This window comes from Lactuca virosa, chromosome 3, assembly GCF_052849685.1.
Source record: "Lactuca virosa cultivar CGN04683 chromosome 3, Lactuca_virosa_CGN04683_v6, whole genome shotgun sequence".
In the NCBI taxonomy this organism is placed as follows: domain Eukaryota; kingdom Viridiplantae; phylum Streptophyta; class Magnoliopsida; order Asterales; family Asteraceae; genus Lactuca; species Lactuca virosa.
Window position 1 is genome coordinate 399309489 of NC_136428.1, and position 22743 is coordinate 399332231.

At 38.4% G+C, this 22743-nt stretch overlaps 1 pseudogene; it reads left to right on the forward strand.

Annotated features, from left to right (window-relative positions):
• The first annotated feature begins 437 nt into the window (after positions 1 to 437).
• Positions 438 to 22743, forward strand: part of LOC145165007 (pentatricopeptide repeat-containing protein At1g77360, mitochondrial-like) — a 38032-nt pseudogene continuing 15726 nt past the window's right edge.

Genomic DNA, 22743 nt, shown 5'->3' on the forward strand with positions numbered 1-22743 from the left:
CCATTTCAGTTAATGATTTCAGCATATAAACTTGCATATGAGTTTATGATTTCAGCATATAAGTATATGATTTCAGCAAGGATTATGATTTTACGCAACATTCATAACAATTCAACACAAAAATTCATGAACCTAAACATAAATTTGAGCAGAAAATCTTTTTAAAGAACAAAACACAAACTCCTAGAATTATAACAAAGCACTAAAGCTGAATTTTAACTCAATTTATGGCTCTAATATCTCTAACTGCTAGAATTATAACAAAACACAAACTTCTCTGTTATAGATCATGGTGGATCTGCTGAAAAACAGCCAATTATGCCCTTATGAAACCATTAAAATCATGATATTATCATCTTTTTCTTCAATCTTATTTCACAGTTTCAAAGTTTCAGAAAAATGAATAAATTACCAGTGAATAAGAAATCAGAAAATTCATGAGATTATCTTTAGGCACTCAAATAAGAAATCAGAATAACAAAGTTTCAAAGTTTCAAAGTTATTTCACAGTTTCAAAGCTTATTTCACAGCTTCTCTCTTCAATTTTATTTCACAGCTTCAATCTTATTTCACAGTTTCAAAGTTTCAGAAATATCATGAGATTATCATCTTTTTCTTCATATTTAGGTACTCAAAAAAGAAATCAGGAAAAAAAGCTAACCTGTTGATGTTGATGTTGAAGACGATGGCAGACGGTGGATTGGGCAGCGAAACCAGCGAGCGGCGAGCAGCAGCAGCAACCGGCGGGCAGCAACAGCAGTGAGCGGCGAGCAGCAGCAGCGAGTGCCGAGCGGCAGCGGTGAGCGGCGCTCGGGTTTCTTCCGGTCTTCAACAGCGTCGATGACAAGGGAGAACGAAGGGAGAACGAAGAAGTTAGAAGAGGATTTAAAAAGTGGTGCGAAGAGGCAATCCCAGTGCTGCGTGGGGAAGAGGATGGGAAGAGGTTTTTGAGCCCGAAGCCTTCTGAAAATCAAACTGCTGTGAACTTAAAAGTGCTACGCGTGTGCTGCGCCGCGCAACACTAAGAGGTTAGAAGAGGATTTAAAAAAAACACAACCTTAGTTTTGTTATTTGTGGTAGTGTCAGAAATTTCCAAATAAGAATGATTCTCATCACCCAAGTTTCAATTGGACAGAAACTTGGAATCATGGAACTGGTATTGTATGATGAGTGAGAACCTTCGTATTGGGAAATTAAGACTAATTCCTTGTTCACATAAGTATGTGAGTCAAGTGAAGGACTAGGAGATCTAGTACTCATTATTGTGCACTAGGTCAAGTCTGCCACAAAGAACAATAAGAATATTCGTCATGATTTGCTAAAAGTTTGGCAAATATGGTTATGCTTACAAGATTAAGTGTAATTCTGAATCATTGAAAAGGTTTCAATGTATAGCAGAACGAATAAGAAGAATCAATTAGGCAGAAAGATAAAAATTTCTCCAATCTGAAAAGAAGGGAGAGTACTTAAGTATCGTGTTTTATGATTAACTTAGTGATTTTGAAACCGTGTCACAACTGATCCTCTATGGACACCTTAGTGCACTAGTATGGCTAAGAAGAGGAATCAGAAGTTGTTGAAATGGTTTAATCAAAAGGTGAATCATACTTCGTTCCAAAATCATGTCTTAGAGTCGTACTCCAAGATTGTGACTTGAGTGACGTCATCTTAAGAAGGTTTATAAGACTCATCAAATGTGGAGTAGAAAATGTCTTCTTATTTCTGCACATTTGAAAATTTTAAGTTATGATCTCTTGGACAAGACAAAGACTAACCAGGATCGATTGTGTGAAGTGTTTGTCTTGACAAGAACCGGCACTAACACTTGAATATTTGTTTGTCAAGGAATGTGTGACAACCCGAAATTTTCATTTGTATAATTTCTACAGTCAAACACGTCAAATTTTAGTCAAAAACATTTCAGTACATAATTAGCCGGATTAAAGACCGTCTGATTATTTTTAATAATTATTCTTGAAACGAACGGATAAAAGGAAGTATTCTCTCGGGTCTCGGAGTAGCAAACACACACGTAACACCTTAATAAGGAGTTCACGGCCAAACTTGTGGAGTTTGGGCCGTAAACTCCCTTAGGGCCGCAAACTCATGCATAAAGCATGAGTTTACTCTCCATTCTTTCATTCTCTAACTTCCAACCTCAAGTTTACTCCCCATTCTCTCTCAACTATCATCCCGTTCTTCACCCGATCTTCCGAAAACGTAAGTATTTCTCGACTTGATTTGTGGTTATAACCTAACATCTAGTAGTAATACATCATTTCATCCATTCGTTCTTGCTTTTCATCTAGATCTTCAAGTGTTCTTCAAAACACCAAGAACACCAAGAACACACACTAGTGTTCTTGGACCTTAAACACCCAATCAAGCTTCTAACTTGTAAGTACACTTGCCCTAGCTTCTTGTGTGCTTAATAGGAACTCGTTTACACTTGAAAATCATCTAGAATCACATGATCAATGGAGTTTACGGCCAAGGGATGTTCTTGGGCCGTAAACTCCTCTAAATGAGGATAAATGGACCTTAGTCCCTTCCTAAGCCTTGGATGTTAGCCTTGATCCTTCCTAGAAGTGTTTAAGACCTTAAACAACAATCAAAACATGTTCCCATAAGAGTTTACGGCCGTAAACACATAAGGATATGGTCCTTAGGCCGTAAACTCTACAAGGTGGTGTTTTGATGCCCCTAAACACCATCTAATGCTTGGACAAGAGGCTAGAAACTTGAATGCATGAACTAGGAACCACAAAACACGAAAAGGATGAAGTGGCCAAGAGTTTACGGTCGTAAACTCTATGGTTTACGACCGTAAACTCCCAAGGAGTGGTCCAAGGACCGCAAACTCCAAAGGAGCGCCATTTCGAGCCCTAACCACTTCTTAAGCCTTTGATTCAACCCTAGGACACTTCTTTGTGAAACATGAGACCTTGAAACACCCAAATGCACCATTCCCATGAGTTTACGGCCGTAAACTCATGGGGGGAATGGTCCATCAACCGTAAACTCATATAGGGTGACCATTTGAAGTGTAAACTCCATAGTGAGGCCATACACTCCTTAGAAGCAACCCTTAGCACTCCTAGCACTTGAAGCAAAGTGTTTTCATGCATTAAAGTGTCTTTACTTACTTAATTAGTGATTAATTAACCAATTAGATACATTTATGTATCACTACATATTGCATAGGATCCGTTTGTGTGTTCAAGTCCTCACTTGACACCTAGCATCCTACCCGACACTCCCATCCAAACTACTCACTGCAGGTGAGTTCATACCCCTTAATTAACCTTTTAAATGTTTTTAAATGCTTTTTGAATCAAACAAGTTATAGTATCAATCACATGTGATTTATAACTTGCAACCAAAAGGATTTTCTATATTTTCAACTGCTTTGCCAACAAAACTGCTTCAAATGTTTATCAAACTCATTTTCATATTAAATTGTTATAAAACTATTTCCAAACTATTTTAAACTTCTGTTATTCCCAAACTATATCTACACCAATATATATATATATATATATATATATATATATATATATATATATATATATATACATATATATATATATATATATATATATAAGTAAGACTTGAAGGACTTAGGACTAATAGCTCACCTTACTTCCTGTTCTTGTTTGATTGTGGGCTTAGGGCATTTTATTATTTGTCCGACTGTCGTTGAATTCTTAGTTATATATCATCTATATTTGTGTTAGATTTAAAAGTCTTCATTTTAGTTCAGTGCCTTTGTGTACCAAAGGCATGCAGTCAACATTACTATTTAACTATAATAGGTATAGTTAAGGATTACTACTCATTACTACTATGGCCATGACAACTACCAGAGTCAGCACAGTTATGAGTCAATACATGCTAAAAACTATACAAAGAGAATATTAAATACTATACAAAGAGAATGATATATACTATACAAGAGAACACTCTATACATTATACCAGAAAGTACATTATACGATATATGAGAGAATATACTAAAATAGAATGTGACATACTACATCTCGATACGACACTTCATTGTGCTATCACCGTGTAACCAGAGTCTCCTGGAGGGAGAGCGGGCATTATGTGTATAGATCTATACGGGACAGACACTCCCACATCCCGACTACTAGCTACAGTCTGAGCCGACTAGGCCCAAGGGTGACAAAATGTCACCATACTACGTGTGACCTGGAGGGTCATCAGTTATTCTATCGTCAATCAGCATGGTTACATACGAGTTCACATTCTGACCTTTAATTAACACTTTAAGAATTAAAGGCAAAACAGACTCCCCGAGGTGTATTGTACATTTAATACCACCTAGAGTCTTCATTTTTCATTACATTCAGCCGGCAGTGACACTGTTAGGGTAAAACATTATTTTCCCATTTCTTTACATTAATGAGGTCAAAAACTATATTTTTATAATAATAGTTTCACTGAGAAAATCTCCACATTTATGAAAGAACAAATATACAAACAATTGAGTCTTGGTAGAAGGCTACTTTTTACTGGAAAACATAGGGTTTTCTAGGGGGTATTCTATTTTCAAACATTGAAACCAGTTATTATACCACCTTGTTGTAAACATTTTTATACAAGCAATGACACTAAATACTTATGAACTCACCAGCTTTATGCTGATACTCGCTTTCAAAATAACTTGTATTCTCAGGTCATCAGTAGACAGGTACAGATGCAGCTTTTGAGAAGATGGAGCATATACCAGACTCCTATTTATTTTGATTATACTTTTGGTGTCTAACAAACTATACAGAGCACGCTTGTATTACAATTATTATATTAATGCAATGGATGTTGTTGCTTTTCTTTACTATTATGCATTGTTATGATATTGTACATGACGTCCTCCACCCCAGAACGTATTCCGCCGTTCTCGGTTTTGGGGTGTGACAGAATGGTTCTTGACAAGAGAGTCTTATATGTTAAGAGGTCAGTGGGAGTCTTAAAGATCTTGAATGTTTCAAGAACTAATCAAGAGTAAACCTATTGTTAAACACTAGCACACGACTTGAGGTTTGTAACCTATCGTGTTGACATATTCTTGTTTCTGTGCCCATTCCAGTAAAGTTGACTATACATGTGAGTTTTACGAGTTCTCAGTTGTTTGCATAACAACTTGGAAGCAATGGTAGGCGCTTGTGCTGCCAAGTGGCAAGAAATTAATATTGAACAAGTTCAATCCATATGAGTTTGGATTTGTCACTAACCTTGTCTTGTGATTATGGTTATGACAGATTTACATGGATAGGAACACATACACCATAAAATCTAAGTGATAAGGTTTCTCTCCGCTTCATGAAAATGATTTTGAGGAAACGCTTTCACTAGGAAGATTTTAAGGAGATAGAGATTGTGTAAATTGCATTCTCAAATTCGATTATGATTACAACATCCCTCTTCATAGTTCGAATTGTGAGATTTGGCAATTAGTTTGAACAATTAAGACTTATTGTTGTAAGTTCTGAAATTGTTTAGACACACATGTGAGCTATCTAAGGAAAGGTGTATGATTTTGTGAGGCTAATATAAAGTCTTATCGAAGCATCTCGTCTCAGAAATATGAACTTTGGTAAGGAAATCAATAAGTATTTATTTCTAGAAGTCCAGCTGTTTTCTGAGTACATGTCAAAGCTAGTAGGAGCATAAGTGTTATGCTAATAAATTAATAATTATCATGTTAGTGGGAGCATGATTATTATGTTGCAAGTTAACAATATTAATTATAGAAAACAAAAGTTTCACTTTGCAAAGTCGCAGGGGTTGAAAGGTTGTTTTGCTATAACTAACGGAGAGAATATTATACTTCATTTCAAATCTAAAAACTTAGATCGAGAAATTTTAATCAGATTTAGTCAAAATATATATATGGATGTTATGTTGAAAAGACTCAACATAAGGGAATTCTATATATATGACAATATTATAGCAAGAAACTGGTAAAGTATCACGTTTGCATATGTTGTAATATTCGACCGTTCTAAACTTTCCAAATGCCTAGGGAATTAAGAGGGAAAAAGACTAGAACCAGAAATGACTAAAATAATTAAACAACTATCGAGGACAATCTAATGTTCGCTAAGGGTTGGTCCTTGTGGGCAGTTGGAAGTATAGTAATGGATGGACTATATTGACATTATTATGAATAGATAGGACTCTATTTAGAATGAGTTGTCATATGGAAAATATGGAAATGTTTCCATAATGGGAGTTGGATATCAAGAATCTATGTCTAGATTAGAAACTTCTTTGCAAGAAGGATGTTCAAAGGAATGTACTTTGAATGTGAGACTTCATATCTATGGAATTTCCTTGTAACAATTTCCAATAGAGAACTTTGTAATATCATTGGCAAAGTCTTGGTGGCTTTGGTGCTGTGACATTACGAAAGGATCGTTGCATAAAATGTTAGAATCTAACATATTCTAATAGTGGCAAGAATTTGGTATTCTTACACTTATGTTAAGGATTAGGAGTTGTGAAATGAGTATTGTTGGAAATGTGTTCAATTGATCTATTTCACAAAGTAAGGACCATAGGTAAACATAGTGTGCATGCTTGGAGCATTGGATGACTATTGTTATAATTCGAGTATCAAGTTGATTATCCGAAACATTATACAATGAATAATGTGTAATCAATATGGTGATTAAATAAAAGGTGTTTTATTTATACTCAAAAGTTTTGAGGCCATATTGGATTTGATTATTCTTGTGTTTCACTTCGCATGTTTTGACTTCCCGAATAATAAGATTATTCAAACCATCCACAGTCGATCATACTTTGGAAGTAGGTAATGAGGTAAGACTGTCATGAATCTGACTATAGATTGTCTAAAGCGTTTTATACATAACAAAGGTCTGCTACAGTGTTCATGAGTGCTCCTGAAATAAGATTTGAGTATTGGATTAAACCCACACTCACTTGAATCACTTCATGGATTTTAGCACGAGTGATTAGTGAGACGATAATATCTTATATTCTTGAAACCGAGACATGTGAGTTGTAATTTACAAGTCGGTTGTACATTGATAATATGTAAACGCACCAATAACTTGGTGTTATAAAACATATTGTTGTGTGTGATTTGATGAGTAGGTACAAGCGAGCATTTGAGTCGAAGTTTATCCATTCCTTTTACCCTAAGAGGGATAACAGTGATATCCGTGGGCCCCTCGATGATTTAGTAATGACACCCTAAGCGCTTGGCCAAGCCTGAACTAAGTTGATGTGTTCAATTGTAGTATGTTGTCAGTCGTCATAAAGTGGAAATCGGGAAACAACACATGAACAGAGAGTATGATTAAAATCCATGTCTCAGTTCATACGATATCTAGAATTGAGGAATATATGATCCCTTATCTAAAGGACACATTACTGGTAAGATCAATGTTCGACAGCGACTTTTGAAAGCTACGTTTGCTAATCAAGTTCTAAAGTCGTACTTGCAAAATAGTTATTAGACTTATCCAAGTGGGAGACTGTTGGATTTGGTGCCTAAGCCCATAACTATTTTCGTATGTACTTGACCCGGTTATGAGCATGGTCCTTTTGGGTTGCCTTCACTCATGCAACTTGATAGGATGACAAGAGGAGAGATAGTAGAATTTATTATATGAAGAATAAATTCATACTCAAAATGGATTTATTAATATATTACAAGATTAATATATTATTTGGAAATCATATTATTTAATTAGTATTGATCGAAAATTAATTTGATGGTCAAAAGAGACTGATTAAATAAAGAGGACTGATATTGCAATTATCTGATAGTTGCTAGTTGGGCTATGGATTCCTAATAGAAAGGGATTGGACGAAATCTATGGAGAGTCCAAGAAGATTTCGTCCAAGGGCCTTCTAGATGGGCTCCATGGATTGCTTAAGCCCAAAGCAAGGAAATTAGGGTTTCCACCATAAAACCCTAATAGCCTCAACTATAAATAGATCCCTAAGTATATGGAAATCGGTCTATGTGTTTGAGAAGGAACCCTAGCCGATTTCCTCCCCTCTCCTAAGTCGTCTTGTTGCATTGGGTGTTTGTGATTCCATTAGTGGTGCAACATTTGAGGCACTAAGCTTTAAAAGGTCAAGGAGTTCTTGTTATTACTACAAAACAAGTTGAGGTAATCATTCTAACTTGTTTATTATGTCTATTTTGAAATAAGCATGCTAGATTAGGGTTTATTTCTTTGGTATTAAATGTTGTATGTTCAAATTAGAAAACCTAGATCAAAGCAATTAAGGTTGCATGAACACCATAGGATTGATGTTATGCTCATAACCCAACAGTAATCATGATTGGTTAAGAGTGTTGGGAGACTGCGGTGGATCATAACATTTATCTGTTCGAGGTAGACTATCATTGGTATTGGATATAAGCGTAAAGGGGAATCAATTTGTGCCTTGGGGACGGTAGTCAGGATTGTCACGGAGTACTTCTTCGTTATGGGTTGAGGACCATTGGGGTCCGAGGTGGAGCTGGTCCTGTGTAACCCTAGATGGGTGGAACCCATGGGCAAGGCCGCTTCGTGGTATAGTTTGGGTGGGACCCATCGGCAAGACCCGTTTGTTTATAGTAACGCTAGTGGGACCTAGTAGAGACCGTTGGGTCATGGTATTGGATTCTGGGTTTCAGGATTCATTGAGTGGTCAGTGTGTGTAACGCAAAAGGGTTTATAGGCTAGATAGCTTTGTTATTTGGACTCTTGGAAACCTGGTGGTGGGACTAGGTACGAGATTGGTAGTCTCAGTGTTGGTTTGGGAACTTTTATATCTCGGTCCAGCAAGGAGTGGCACTATCAGAAGGTCTTAGGTAAAATGTGAGTGTAGTTCTATGGATCACGGTTTACAAATTAAGTATTGGGTTAGATTCTTGGGTAAGATCACGAGTCAGGAACGCGAGTGTTTTGTGCAGGATTTTCTTCCCGTGGGTTGAGGATCGGGGTATCTATGTGCTGAGGGCATCGATAGAAGAATTCCAGGGTAATGAATGGATTCAATTTTGACGACAGATCAAGCTCTTGTGTTGTGATTTGGAATGGTTCAGTTGGTATAGGACATCAAGATAAGTCAAGGCGTTATTAATGATTTGGAACTCGAGTGTGGAGTCGCTTGTTATTCAGAGGAGATCTCAGGTCACTTGCAGATGAGTTTAGATATTCTCAGAGTAGATGATTTGGTCCTGTTGCGCAGCTCTCATCTGAGTCTAACCGTTGCAGGGACGAGTTTCCTACTCGATGGATTATCTGATCCTTCTGTCAAGTATAAGTGTACTGCAGGGAAATTTGGTCAGTGATTCAATTTTCTAGTGGGAACCTCAGGTTATCAGAAGTTGAGTAGCCGGTGGGAGATAAGTGCAATGGGTTCGCCAATAATTCACTATGGACGGTCTGTCAGGGAGTCAGACCATCTCGAAATTTCAGATTTCAGATTGAGTAAATGTGATCATGTTGCAAGGAATTCATTCATCTTCAGGTTTTAGAACCCTGCGAGGGTGGGTACCGATTACCTCGGGAAGACTAGGGTATACTGGGGGTTGTGGTCGTATAGGGAATGGTAACGAATGATTTCGAGGACGAAATCTAATTTAAGTGGAGGAGAATTGTAAAATTCTATTTTGGAATTTAAATAAATAAGATTAAATAAAATAAATAAATAAATAAATAAATAAACCCCGGGATGAGAAGTATAATTTAAATTATTTTATTGAGGCCCTAAATCAATAATAGTTAATAATGTCAGCCTTGGGAGTAATGTAACATCCGGATTCCCAGGTATACTATTTTAAGTATTTATTTTTGAGGATCATTGACCTACTCGACGAGTTGGTGCTATAACTCGCCGAGTAGAGACGGGATGGCCACGTGGATTTAATGATCTACTCGACGAGTCCGGGAGTAGACTCGCCGAGTAGGCGCTGGGAATGGAAACCCTAGATCCCCGGGTTTGAGACCTATTTAAAGGCACTTATAGCCTCCTTTGCGGCCACCTTCCCCAAAGAGAAACCCTAACCTGCCCTTTTCGTGCGTAGAGAGAGAGAGGCCATCTTGAGCATTCTTGAGCTTTTTAGAGGAAAGATTGGAAGAGTTGGTGAATCTAATCAAGAGGAGGTTGTGGATCTTTCATTCTTCTGTCATTAGCTGCTATTCAGAGGTATAAAGCTCTCATCTTGACCTCTTGTTTGTTAGATCCCATTTTTGGGAGCTTTTAGGGTTTTCTTCCAATCATCTTGTATCCTTGAGTTATTTGAGCATGGTTTGAGGTTAGGACCTCAGATCTAGACTATAGGAGGCCTTGAGAGCCCAAAGAGTCAAGCTTTATTGAGCTAGAGGCAAGCTCATGTGCTTTCAACCTTCTTTGGAGCTTGTAATGGCATATTGGAGCAAATATGCCATGCATGAACGTAAAGATCGAAGCTTTACGTAACATTCGAGCCTAGAGAGCCTAGATCTAGAGTTTGGAGTGATAGATCTGCCCTAAAACGTCTGAATGGGAATATAGACTGGATGAACTCGCCGAGTCCATGAGCTGACTCGACGATTTGCTTGGGGTTTGTCCCGATAAGTCTGAGCACGCTGTGACTCGACGAGTAGGCGGGCCTACTCGACGTGTAGAGTTGGTCTTCATAAGGTCCCTGAGGGAACCAGGGAACTCGACGAGTCTTCCCGGTGCACTAGACGAGTTGAGTCAACATGGACTGTTGACTCAAGTCCGACTTCTGTTGACTTTTGGATCTTTGACCAAATATGAGCAATGAGGACCATGGAAGGGTAGATGGGTCTTTTGCCCTTACCAAGAGTTAGAGAGGGGTTAGAATGATTTTATTAGTGTTATGGTCTAATTAGAGATAATCATCGCATGTATTAGGCGGAGGCTAGATCGGTGATTCGTGTACGAGGTGTATTAGCTTGCTCACTCCAAGGTGAGTCTTCTCACTATACATGCCTAGAGTGGTAACCAGAGTTATGTGATAGAGTATCTTATATGTTAGTTGTGTACTGTGATATATTGCATTATTTCTATGTGATTATTGCTATGTATTATTCAGAGTTTATAGAGTTAGGAATAGAGGGTCCACAGGGTTAGGACCAGAGGGTCCACAGAGTTAGGACCAGAGGGTCCACCAGAGTTATAGGACTGGAGGGTCCCACTGAGACACTGACCAAAGGGTCAAATAGACTTATAGCCTCGAGTGGCTAATTGTTGTATGTGGCATTTTGGGGAACTCACTAAGCTTCGTGCTTAGCGTGTTTGTGTTATGTGTTTCAGGTACCGCAGAGGATCGCGGGAAGGCACCGACATGATTGTACACATCTGTTCGAGATTACATCGGGGATTCTGGGATTTGACTTTTGTTATGGATTTATGTTGACTTGAGATAATTACAATTTTTGTGATATATAATATATGAGTTTTATATGATTTAAAAATGAAAATTTGGTTTGAAAAATTACGTTGTTACAAGTAAAATGTTATAAATTCGGGAATTTATGGTTTAAATGGTATCATTTGGACTTGTGTTGAATAGATTTTGAGAAGCAAAGGCTAAAGGGTAAATTTCGGATTCAGTTTGTAAAGATTTATGAGGGCAGGGGCTGTTTGGTAAGTTTTGGATTTAAGTTGAAGAAGATTTGAGAAGGAGGGACTGAATATGAATAATTGGTGAAATTTGTAATATGGGACTGGAGTTAAGACCATTGCCCTCCCGTGTTATGGGAGCACCACCAAACCCTAACCCTAAAATATATCCTCCAGCCGCCAACTCCTTCAGTTGCCGCCGCTTAGCCAAGATCGACCGCCACAGCCGCTGCCGGTGACTCCCAGAACAACCGAGCACCCTACTGAGACGCCCACTGCCGATGAAGCCGGAGGCCCGGAGCCAAACCTTGCACACTATCGTCGCCGGTGACTGCGAAGATCGGCGAGTTCGTGGTCGCTGTTGCATCTCCTTCCCCCGGTAATGTACTCCCTTCGCTTCTTCCGCCATTTCCCCGAGTCCCGTCGTCGTCGTTGCTCCGGACAGCTTCCCCTATCGTTGAGTCCCTCGTATGCCATCTGCCACTACAAGGATGGCCGCGTCGTGTGTGTCACTGCGTGTGTTTGGTGCGTACTCAACTTAGAGTAGCGAGGGAGTGCATCTACAGTCGAGTGTGTATGCATAGATGGCCGTAAATCGCAGACAACCACCATGGCAGCCAACCATGGTGGCTGCCGGCATATAGCCTCCTCGTGCCACCACCAGCCACCGTGGGAGGTGGTTGTGTGTTTGTGTGTGTGAAATTTTGGAAACGCATGTATTGTAATAGTGTGTCGTTGGTTGGATAATTCTCGGTTGAAAGTAGATGGAAAATCCACCGCCACCGCCAAGAGGTGGTGGCTGCCGCCGTGTGCCGCCGTCGACCACCACTGCCCGAGGATGCAGTGGGTGGTGCTCGAAATAGTGAAACCCTAATCGGCCCAATAGCTTAATCTTGGATTTAGTTGGTTTGAAATTGGGTTGGAAACCCTAATTAGGGTTTAGAAATCCCAAATCTTGGAAATTTTAGTTTGGACTTGCTGGGACCCGCATTTTGGACCATTGGATTGAATCTATGGCTTATGCCCGACCACATGGTATGATTGGTCTAGTGGAGTTATTGACTTAATGGATTAAGTCCTTAATGGGTTAAGTGAGAACACTTAACCCTAGTTGTCATTTCATGTGAAAACCCTAAATTTGGTTGGGCCTTGAGTTGGGCCTTCCTGTTGGGCTTTGGTGATTGGGTTATTGATGGGCCATCCAAGAACAAGTATATGGACTAGAATATCTGGATTTGGCTTTAGGATAAGGCCCATTGGAATGTCTTGGGCCCGATTTGGAAAATTGGGCCATACATGGGCCATAACTGAGCCTTGATGATTATGAGACATTGGACCATTGGACTGCCAAGTCTTTGGACTGGAATAAATGGTTGGGCCATGAGGTAAGACCATGTAGAAGCTTGGACCTTCTACATGGTTGGGCCATGAGGTAAGACCATTGTTGGGACTTTGTTGATTATTTGACTTTTGGGCCTTAAGAGTATGAGTTGGGCCTTGGTCTTGGACCAAGCTATGTTAGGGGTAAATGGTCCTTTTACCCCAAGTGTGTATTTATGATTATGCATTTAAAACCAAATGGTTAATTGGGTTTGTTTTGGCGATTGACAGTTCGGGGACTTATCAGCCAGCAGCCAGAGAATTATCTGTTGGATAAGGTGTCTAAGTCCATAACTATATTTAGTATGTACTTGACCCGATTTGGCATGGTCCATTTGGGTAGCATGGCATCATAACAATTGGATATACAAAATGAGAATAAGGACACTTATGGTTTCTTAGTATATTATAAATTCTAATATATTAATATGAAATCGTATTATTTAATTAGTATTGATCAAGAATTAATTTGGAATTAATTTTGTGATCAAAAAGAGACTAATTAAATATATGGGGATTGATTTGTAAATCATTCATTCTTATGTACTGGGCTTATGGGTCATGATTCACTAGAGTGGGCTAGGACCCATTGGGTGCTCCATGGATGCTCAATGGAGGTTAAAACCCATGGATCATGGGGGAAATAAAAAGCCATGCACATTAGGGTTTACATGGTGTAACCCTACATGTGACACACTATATAAAGAACCTCATGGTAAGCAAAATCGGGCACTAAGACAGGAACAAGGAGGGCTAGCCAGTTTTGAGTGAAGGTGTTCTTCTCTCAAGTTATTCCAAGAGTTGTGGTGTTGTGTGAAACATTTAAGGCATCACATTTGGGCTGCTAGGCTCACAAGGTCTTAAGGAATCCAAACTACAAGAAAGGTATGTCATTCTACTAGTTTTTATATTACAAGTACCCCATACCATGCTAGTTAGAATGAGAACCTTGGAAAAATCAAATGTGCATGAATATTAGAGAAAACATATATCCAACGTTTATAGGGTTGCATGTACACCATAGGAGTGTTAGAATGCTCAAAACCCATCAGTGGTATAAGGTTGTTGCCTATAAAATGGAAGCTTAATGGGTGTCCACTCTAACCCACCGCTTCCTTGACTGGTGGAGGGTCGTTGGCCGAACGGGTAATACAAGGACTATAATTCTACCTTCATTAAAAGTATAATGATAAATACTAAGTAACTAAACACTTATACATTCCCAATCTTAGTTACTTAGGAAAATGTGAATATGGTGCTAACCCATGAAATTGCACTTTGTACCTTACCAAGTCGTTGGTAGAGCGTGTGTGGGTAACCGGCACACTAACATTGACTAGTAAGAGTGGCAAAGGGTGAATTAATGGTTATCATAGATTGGTGGAGCGCGTGTGGGTAACCGACACATCGATTAGGTGATAAAATTAAGTGTACCAAGTTAATTTGCATGGTTATTCACACCTTGTTTGTAATCCTCGGCATCACAGTCAGAAACTTGAGAGGGCACAATCGAGATTTAAACATGCCATTGAAAAGTTCAATAAATCTCAAAAGATCTAGGAGTTTCAATCCAATTAAAACCTAATTCCCATTTCGTTTTTCATGGTGGAAATTGGTGAATCATCATTCGCCTACCTTCAAATATTTTATAGCTTGGATTACGACATCCCTCTTCAAAGTTATAAAATATTGTGTTGGGTCCTAGCCTTAATATTTCATATTGGGTGTTGTATTAAGGACTTAAATCAACTAACTTGAATTTCTCCCATTGTAGATGTCTGGTTCAGACAATTATGGTCTTCCCAAATCCCTTGTAACAAGCTTTTCTAATGAAGATGATGTCCCGCGATTGGATCATGGAAATCATACTTCTCTTCCTCCACCTCCTCCAATTATTCTCCCTGACCCACAAGCTCAAAGACTTGAAAAATTCAAGGTCACTCAAGCCCTACTTGCAATGAAACATGAAGATGGAAGGCATGTGTGTTCTCACATTTTAGAGATGAAGTCACATATCGACAGGCTAAGAGTGTTGGGTGTCGAAGTCTCAAGGAAGTTAGCTGTTGACTGGGTTCTTCAATCACTTCCTGAGTCGTATAGTGAATTCATTAAGAACTACTATGTGACAGACCACGACATGACCCTTATTGATCTTACTTATTTGCCTGTTGCTGCTGATTCAGAAATGCTTTGGCGCACTGGAAAAGTAAAATTGGGTGGAAGATCTACTTCTCAAACTTCCACGGACATTGACAATGGTAACATTGGAAGTCCGGAAAAGCTTTCTCTTCCCAATGGAAAGGGATCGGCCTTAGTCAACCCGGTTGACCAAAAGGTAAAGGGAAAGGCTAAGACTGTGATAGTCTCGTGTACCATTCCCAAAGAGTCTATATGTTTTTATTGTAAAGAGAAGGGGCATTGGTTGCGAAGCTTCCCTGACTACCTGAAAGATCTGAGAGAAGGAAGAATCAAAAAGTTTGACTCTGCTTTAGGTAAGTACACTATCTAACTCTGTTTAGTTTCTAATTGTTGATTCTTACTACATGATGTGACTAGGTTGAATTTTGATGTTTGGCAGGATCAAGCAAGGAAACTAAAAGGAAGAGTATGTTGAATCTGATCGCAAAGATGGATTTCAATCGCATGGTTCGAAGATCGGATTTTTGAGATGCTGCTTAGGAGTTATGATAGATTGCTAGGAAATATGTAATAGCATAGTTTTCATTTAAAGTTGCATTGTAAGGAAAAGTTTTTTTTCTCATTTTATAAATAAATAAAAATTTGTTTTATTTTATTATATCTCCTTGCAATGGCATTTATGAAAAATTGATGTTTGTATGTTTCTAGCAATATTGGAAATATGAATTTGATTCTTTCTTTTGTGGTAGTGTCTAAATTTACCAAATAAGGAAAGATTCTCGTCACCCAAGTTTCAATTGGACAGAAACTTGGAATCATGCAAGTTGTATTGTATGATGCTTGAGAATTTTCACCTTTGGAAAATTAAGACTAATTCCTTGTTCACATGTATATGTGAGTCAAGTGAATGACTAAGGGATCGAGTACACATTCTTCTGCATTGGTCAAGTCCACCACAAAGATCGATAAGACTATTCGTCATGATTTACTAAAGTTTAGTAAATATGGTTATACTTACAAGTTTAAGTATAATTCTGAAACGTTGGAAAAATCTCAGTGTATGGCTGAACGAATGAGAAGAATCAAATTAGGCAGAAAGATAAAAGTTTCTCAAAGCTGAAAAGATGGTAGAGTACATTAGTATCATGTTTTATGATCATCTTAATGAAACCATATCACAATTGATCCTCTAAGGACATTTTAGTGCATTCTTATGGCTAAGAAGAGGAGCCATGAATTATTGAAATGGTTAAATCAAGAAGATGAGTCATACTTCGTTCCTAAACAATTCTTAGAGTCATACTCCAAGATTGTAACTTGAGTGACATATCTTGAAGAAGGTTGATAACACTTGTCAAATGTAGAGTAAAATGTTTTCTACTCTTGTACATTTGAAATTGGTAAGTTGTGATGTTTTGGATAAAACAGAGACCAACTAAGGCCACTTATGTGAAATGTTTGTCTTGATAAGAATCCGCACTATCTCTTGAATATTTTTTTGTCAAGGAATGGTTCTTGGCAAGAGAGTCTTATATGTCAAGAGGACAGTGGGAGTCTTAAAGATCCTGAAAGAGTTTCAAGAACTAATCAAGAATAAAACCTGTAGTTTATCACTAGCACACGACTTCAGTTTTATAGCCTATCGTGTGACATATTCTAGTTTTTGTGCCCATTCCATTTAAAGTTAGCTTTGGATATGAGTTCTGAGAGTTCTTAATTGGTTGCATAACAACCTAGAAGCAATGGTAGGCCCTTGTGCTGCCAAGTGGCAAGAAATTAAGAATGAACAAGTTCAGTCCATATGAGTTTGAATTTGTCACTATCCTTGTCTTGTGATTATGGTTTTGACAAATTCACATGGATGGGAACACATACACCATAAAATCTAAGTGTCATTAGTTTTCTCTCCGATTCAAGAAAATGATGGTGAGGAAACGCTTTCACCAAGTAGATTTTAAGTAGATAGCAATTGTGATATTTGCATTCTCAAAGTCGTTAGTGGAGCGTGTGTGGTTAACCGGCACACTAACATGGACTTGTAAGAAATGGCAAAGGTCTAAACAGTTGAGACTATGATTACGACATCCCTTTTCATAGTTCTAAAAACTGTTTAGACACACATGTGAGGTATCTAAGGAAAGGTGTATGATTTTGATAAAGTCTTATCAAAGAATTGATGGGTTTTGAGCATTCTAACACTCCTATGGTGTACATGCAACCCTAGAAACCTTGGATCTATGTTTTACTATGATACATGCAAATTTGCTTTTCCAAGGTTCTTAACCTAACTAGCATGGCATGGGGAACTTTGAAAGATAATAAGCTAGTATAGTTACATACCTTTTAGTAGTGGTTGATTGCTTGGAGTTTGAGATCCTAGCACCAATAATGTGGACGCCTCAAATGGAAGTCACAAATCACAACAAACCTTGGAAACTTGAGAGAATAGTAGAACACTTCTTGAAATCGGCCACTCTTAGTTCTCACACAAAAACTAGTGTAATTTCAAGTGCCAAGGACTCCTTTATATAGTTTGGTGGATTAGGGTTACATCCATGTAAACCCTAATACCCATGACCTTTCATTTTCATGAGATCCATGGGTTAAAGCTCCATGGACTTATCATGCAAGCCTAGCCCATTCTAAATAAGCATTAGCCCACACTATATAAATACAAGAGTCCATATCTAATTAGTCACACTTTTGATCACCAAATTAATTCTAAATTAATTTTAGATCAATACTAATTAAATAATATGATTTCATATTAATATATTAGAACTTATAATATATTAATAAATCATAACTTATACTATTCTCAAAAGATTATCCATAGAAATTGTTCGGGTGAAGTGCAACCCAAATGGACCATGTCGGGTCGGGTCAAGTACATCTCAAATACAGTTATGGACTTAGACACCTTATCAAACAGTCTCCCACTTGGATAAGTCTAATAATTATAGTTGCAATTATGACTTCAGGAACCGACCGGCAATCGTAGCTCTTAAAACTCAATTGAACTATGAAGTGCCATTTTAGATAAGGGATCATATAGTCCTCTGTTCTAGATATCAGCCGGACAAATACATGGAACAATGTCTTACTTATTGTCCAGCAGTTTGTTTCTCGATTTACGATTTGTTTGACATAGAACTTAATTGAACACATCAATTTAGTTCTGACCGGGCCTGGTACATTGGTCAACAAAAAATCATCGAGGGGCCGAGATATTGCTTCTAATCCAAGAAGGAACAGATAAACATCGACTAATATGCTTGTTCTACTACTTGTTGAATCATACACAAAGGCACGTTTTATAACATCGAGTTACCAATGCGTTTTCGTACAATCAATGTATAACCAACAAATAGTCAACAAGTCATATCTCTAGGTTTGAAGATTTATATGATATTACCATCTCACGATCACTCGAGATAAATTCCATGAAGTGATACAAGTGAGCGTGGGTTGAATCCAATACTCAAAACTTATGAGCACTCATGAGTGTTGTAGCAACTCTTGCTATGTCCAACATCTTAGACATCTACAAGCCAACTCATGAAAGTCTTGATTCATATCTACTTCCAAAATATGACCGACTTGGAGAGTTTGAATAATATGATATACCATAACATAATTATTCTGGAAGTCAAAATATGACCGACTTGGAGAGTTTGAATAATATGATATACCATAACATAATTATTCTGGAAGTCAAAACATGCACTATTGCTGTCACAGAAAATCTCCATAGGCTCCTTTATAGCTGGTACAACTCCAAGGTCTCCAGTGAAGTTCTTTAGCCATATAGCCTCCTTTTTTGCCTCGCTTGCCGCTATATACTCTGATTCGCAAGTTGAATCAGCTATTGTCTCCTACTTGGAACTTTTCCAAGAAATTGCTCCTCCGTTTAAGGTAAAGACCCAGCCTGACTGAGAGCGGAAATTATCCCTATCAGTCTGAAAGCTAGCATCACTATACCCTAGTACTCTCAAGTCATCACTCCCACAAAGGGTAAGGACCCAGTCCTTAGTCCTCCGCAGGTACTTGAGAATGTTCTTTACCGCAGTCCAGTGATCCTTTCCAGGATTCCCCTAATATCTGCTGACCATGCTCAATGCAAAGGCCACATAAGGACGAGTACAATTCATAGCATACATGATCGAGCCTACAGCGGAAGCATATGGAACTCAACTCATCTCTGCTATCTCATCCTCTGTACTCGGGCTCTGAGTCTTACTCAGTCTGGCGTTACTCTGGATCGGTAACTCACCTTTCTTGGAGTTCTGCATGTTGAACCTTTTGAACACTTTATCCACATAGGTGCTCTGACTAAGTCCAATTAGTCTTTTACTCCTGTCTCTCAAAATCCTTATCCCTAGGATATAGGCAGCTTCTCCAAGGTCCTTCATAGCGAAACACTTCCCAATCCAGGACTTCACTTCCTACAGAGTTGGGATGTCATTTCCTATGAGTAGTATGTCCTCCACATACAATACCAAAAAGCTAACTATACTCCCACTAGCCTTGACATATACACAGGACTCATCTTCGCTCCTCGAAAAGTCAAACTCTTTGACTTTCTCATCGAAACAAAGATTCCATCTGCGAGGTGCTTGTTTCAATCCATAGATGGATTTCTCAAGCTTACACACTCTATTAGGGTACTATGCACTGACAAAACCCTTTGGCTGACTCATGTAAAGATCCTCAGCCAACTTTCCATTAAGGAAAGCGGTTTTGACATTCATTTGCCATATTTCATAGTCATGAAATGCAACAATGGCTAACATAACCCTAATAGACTTTATCTTTGCTACTGGTGAAAAGGTCTCATCATAACCAACTCCCGGAGTTTGAGAAAAACCCTTTACAACCAGTCACGCCTTATAAGTGTGTACATTACCATCCATGTCGGTCTTCTTCTTAAAGATCCATTTTCACCCGACTATCTTATGACCTGGTACATTGTCAACCAAGTTCCAAACTTGATTGTCATTCATGGACTGTATCTCGTTGTCCATAGCCTCTTTCCATTTAGCAGCCTCAGGGCCTGCCATGGCTTCCGTGGAGCTGTTAGGTTCATCCAAACTTACCAATGTGTTATCACTGATAAGTGTATCACCTTCCGCAGTAATATGGATACCATAGTAATGCTCAGGTGCATTCCTAACTCTCGTGGAACGCCTCAGAGGTACAGACTCATCTGTTGGATCAACATGAGTTTCCTCCTCAGGTTGATTGCTAGGGTTTGAGGTTCCTTCACCACTTGACTATTGAATTTCTGCAAGGTCAATTTGCCTCCCACTGTTTCCTTGGCTTATGAACTCTCTCTCGCGAAAGACTCATCTCCTTGCTACAAAGACCACATTATCACTAGGTCTGTAGAAGATGTAACCAAAGGATCTTTATGGGTAGCCGATGAAAATACACCTCTCACTTTGAGGTTCGAGCTTAACGTGAGTCTCGCGCCTCCCGAAAGCCTCGCAACCCCAAATCTTGATGTGGTCTAGATTTGGAACTTTTCATGTCCACATCTCATGAGGTGTTTTGGCAACCTTTTTGGTTAGTGACTAGATTAAAGATATGGGCGGCAGTCTCTAAGGCATACCCCCAAAATGAGATTGGTAGCGAAGCTTGACTCATCATGGAACGAACCATATCCAACAAGGTTCGATTGTGCCTCTCAGCCACACCATTCAACTACGGTGTCCTGGGAGGTGTCAATTGTGAGATAATCCCACATTCCTTAAGATAGTCAAGGAACTATGTACTAAGATACTCACCACCTCGATCGGATCGAAGCATCTTAATGTTCCTGCCCAACTGATTCTCCACTTCCTGTTTAAACTCCTTGAACTTTTCAAAGGTTTCTGAATTATTCTTGATTAAGTAGACATATCCATATCTACAATAATCATCAGTAAAAGTCATATAGAAGCGGTTAGCATCCCTTGTGGCGGTTCTGAAGGGTCCACACACATCTGTGTGTACAAGATCCAACAAACCTTCACCCCTAGCACAAGTACCAGTGAAGGTTGACTTTTTCATTTTCCCAAGTAAGCAAGATTCACAACTATCATCTGACTTTAGGTCAAATGACTCCAAGACACCATCCTTTTGGAGTTGGCCTATGCGTTTCTTGCTTACATGTCCAAGACGACAATGCCATAATGATGCTTTATCCAAGCTAGTGGTAGAATCGATACACACTACATTATTTCCTAGGTTATCAACTGTTGGATTAGTGTCTAAGTCCATAACTATTTTGGTATGTACTTGACCCGATTATGAGCATGGTCCTTTTGGGTTGCCTTCACCATAGCAATATGTAGGATGAATTAAGGAGAGAAAGGTTTAATTATGATTTATTAATATATTATGGGAATAATATATTAAAGGAGAAATCATATAGTTTAATTAATATTAGTCAAGAATTAATTAAGAATTAGTTTAGTGGCTAAAAGAGATTAATTAAACTTAGGGCACTGGAGTTGTAATTATAAGATAATTACAATTGGGCTATGGATCACCTAATAATATATAGGTTGGACGAATTCTATGGGAAGCCCATAAGGAATTCGTCCAAGGGATATGTTAAAGGAGTTCATGGGCTGCTTAGGGCCTAAGCAGTCAGATTAGGGTTTCCTAGTTGCAAACCCTAATAGCCTACATGTATATAAAGGACCCATATGCCCCAAAAACGTGGCTAACACTTGATTTAGGGTTTCCAGCCGTTTTTGGTGCCTCTTCTCTCCTCCCTCTTCATCCAAGTTGCTTAGTGGTGTTTGTGACTCCATTAGAGGTGCAACACTTGAGGCACTAAGCTTTCTGAAGCAAATCAAAGCAAGGATTGATTGTTATTGCTATATAACAATCAAAGGTAATTACTAAACCCTTATTTCAGCTCTTATATGATAGATCTAGGGTTTATGGCTTTGGATAATGAATTGCATGTTCATTAGACAAACTAGATCCAAAGATATTAGGGTTTGCATGTACACCATAGGAATGATGTAGTGCTCAAAACCCATCAGTGGTATCAGAGCCTAGGGCTGTTTGTTTGATGTATTTGATGCTATAGTTGATTATTCATGCTTAAAATCGAAAAATTTTGGCTTCTGGGGGCTGGACTCACCGAGTCCATGACTGAACTCGCCGAGTCCATAGTGAACTCGACGAGTTCATGCCTGACTCGACGAGTCAGAATCACAGATGGAGCAAATTTCGAGATTTTCTTGCCTTTTTGCTGTGGGATAATTACCAAAACGTTTTTTATTGATAAAAATTGGATTTTTATAATATTGGGTGATTATCCTTGCCAAAATAAAAGATAACTTCATATTAATTGAATAATTATTTCCTTATATGATAAAATCTAATTATTTGAATTATTTGGTGAATTATCTTGCAAGAAATTGGACTAGGTCAAAATTAGATAACCACCAATTAATTGTTAATTGCCTTATTTGAATTGTTAATCTAGAATATTCTTGATAAAGTTTGAAAAAGTTTCAACTTACCCCTTAAGGTTTCATAGTTTAAATTTGAACTTAATAGTTTTAGTTTTTGAAATTTAAATAGTTGAACCTAAATGTTT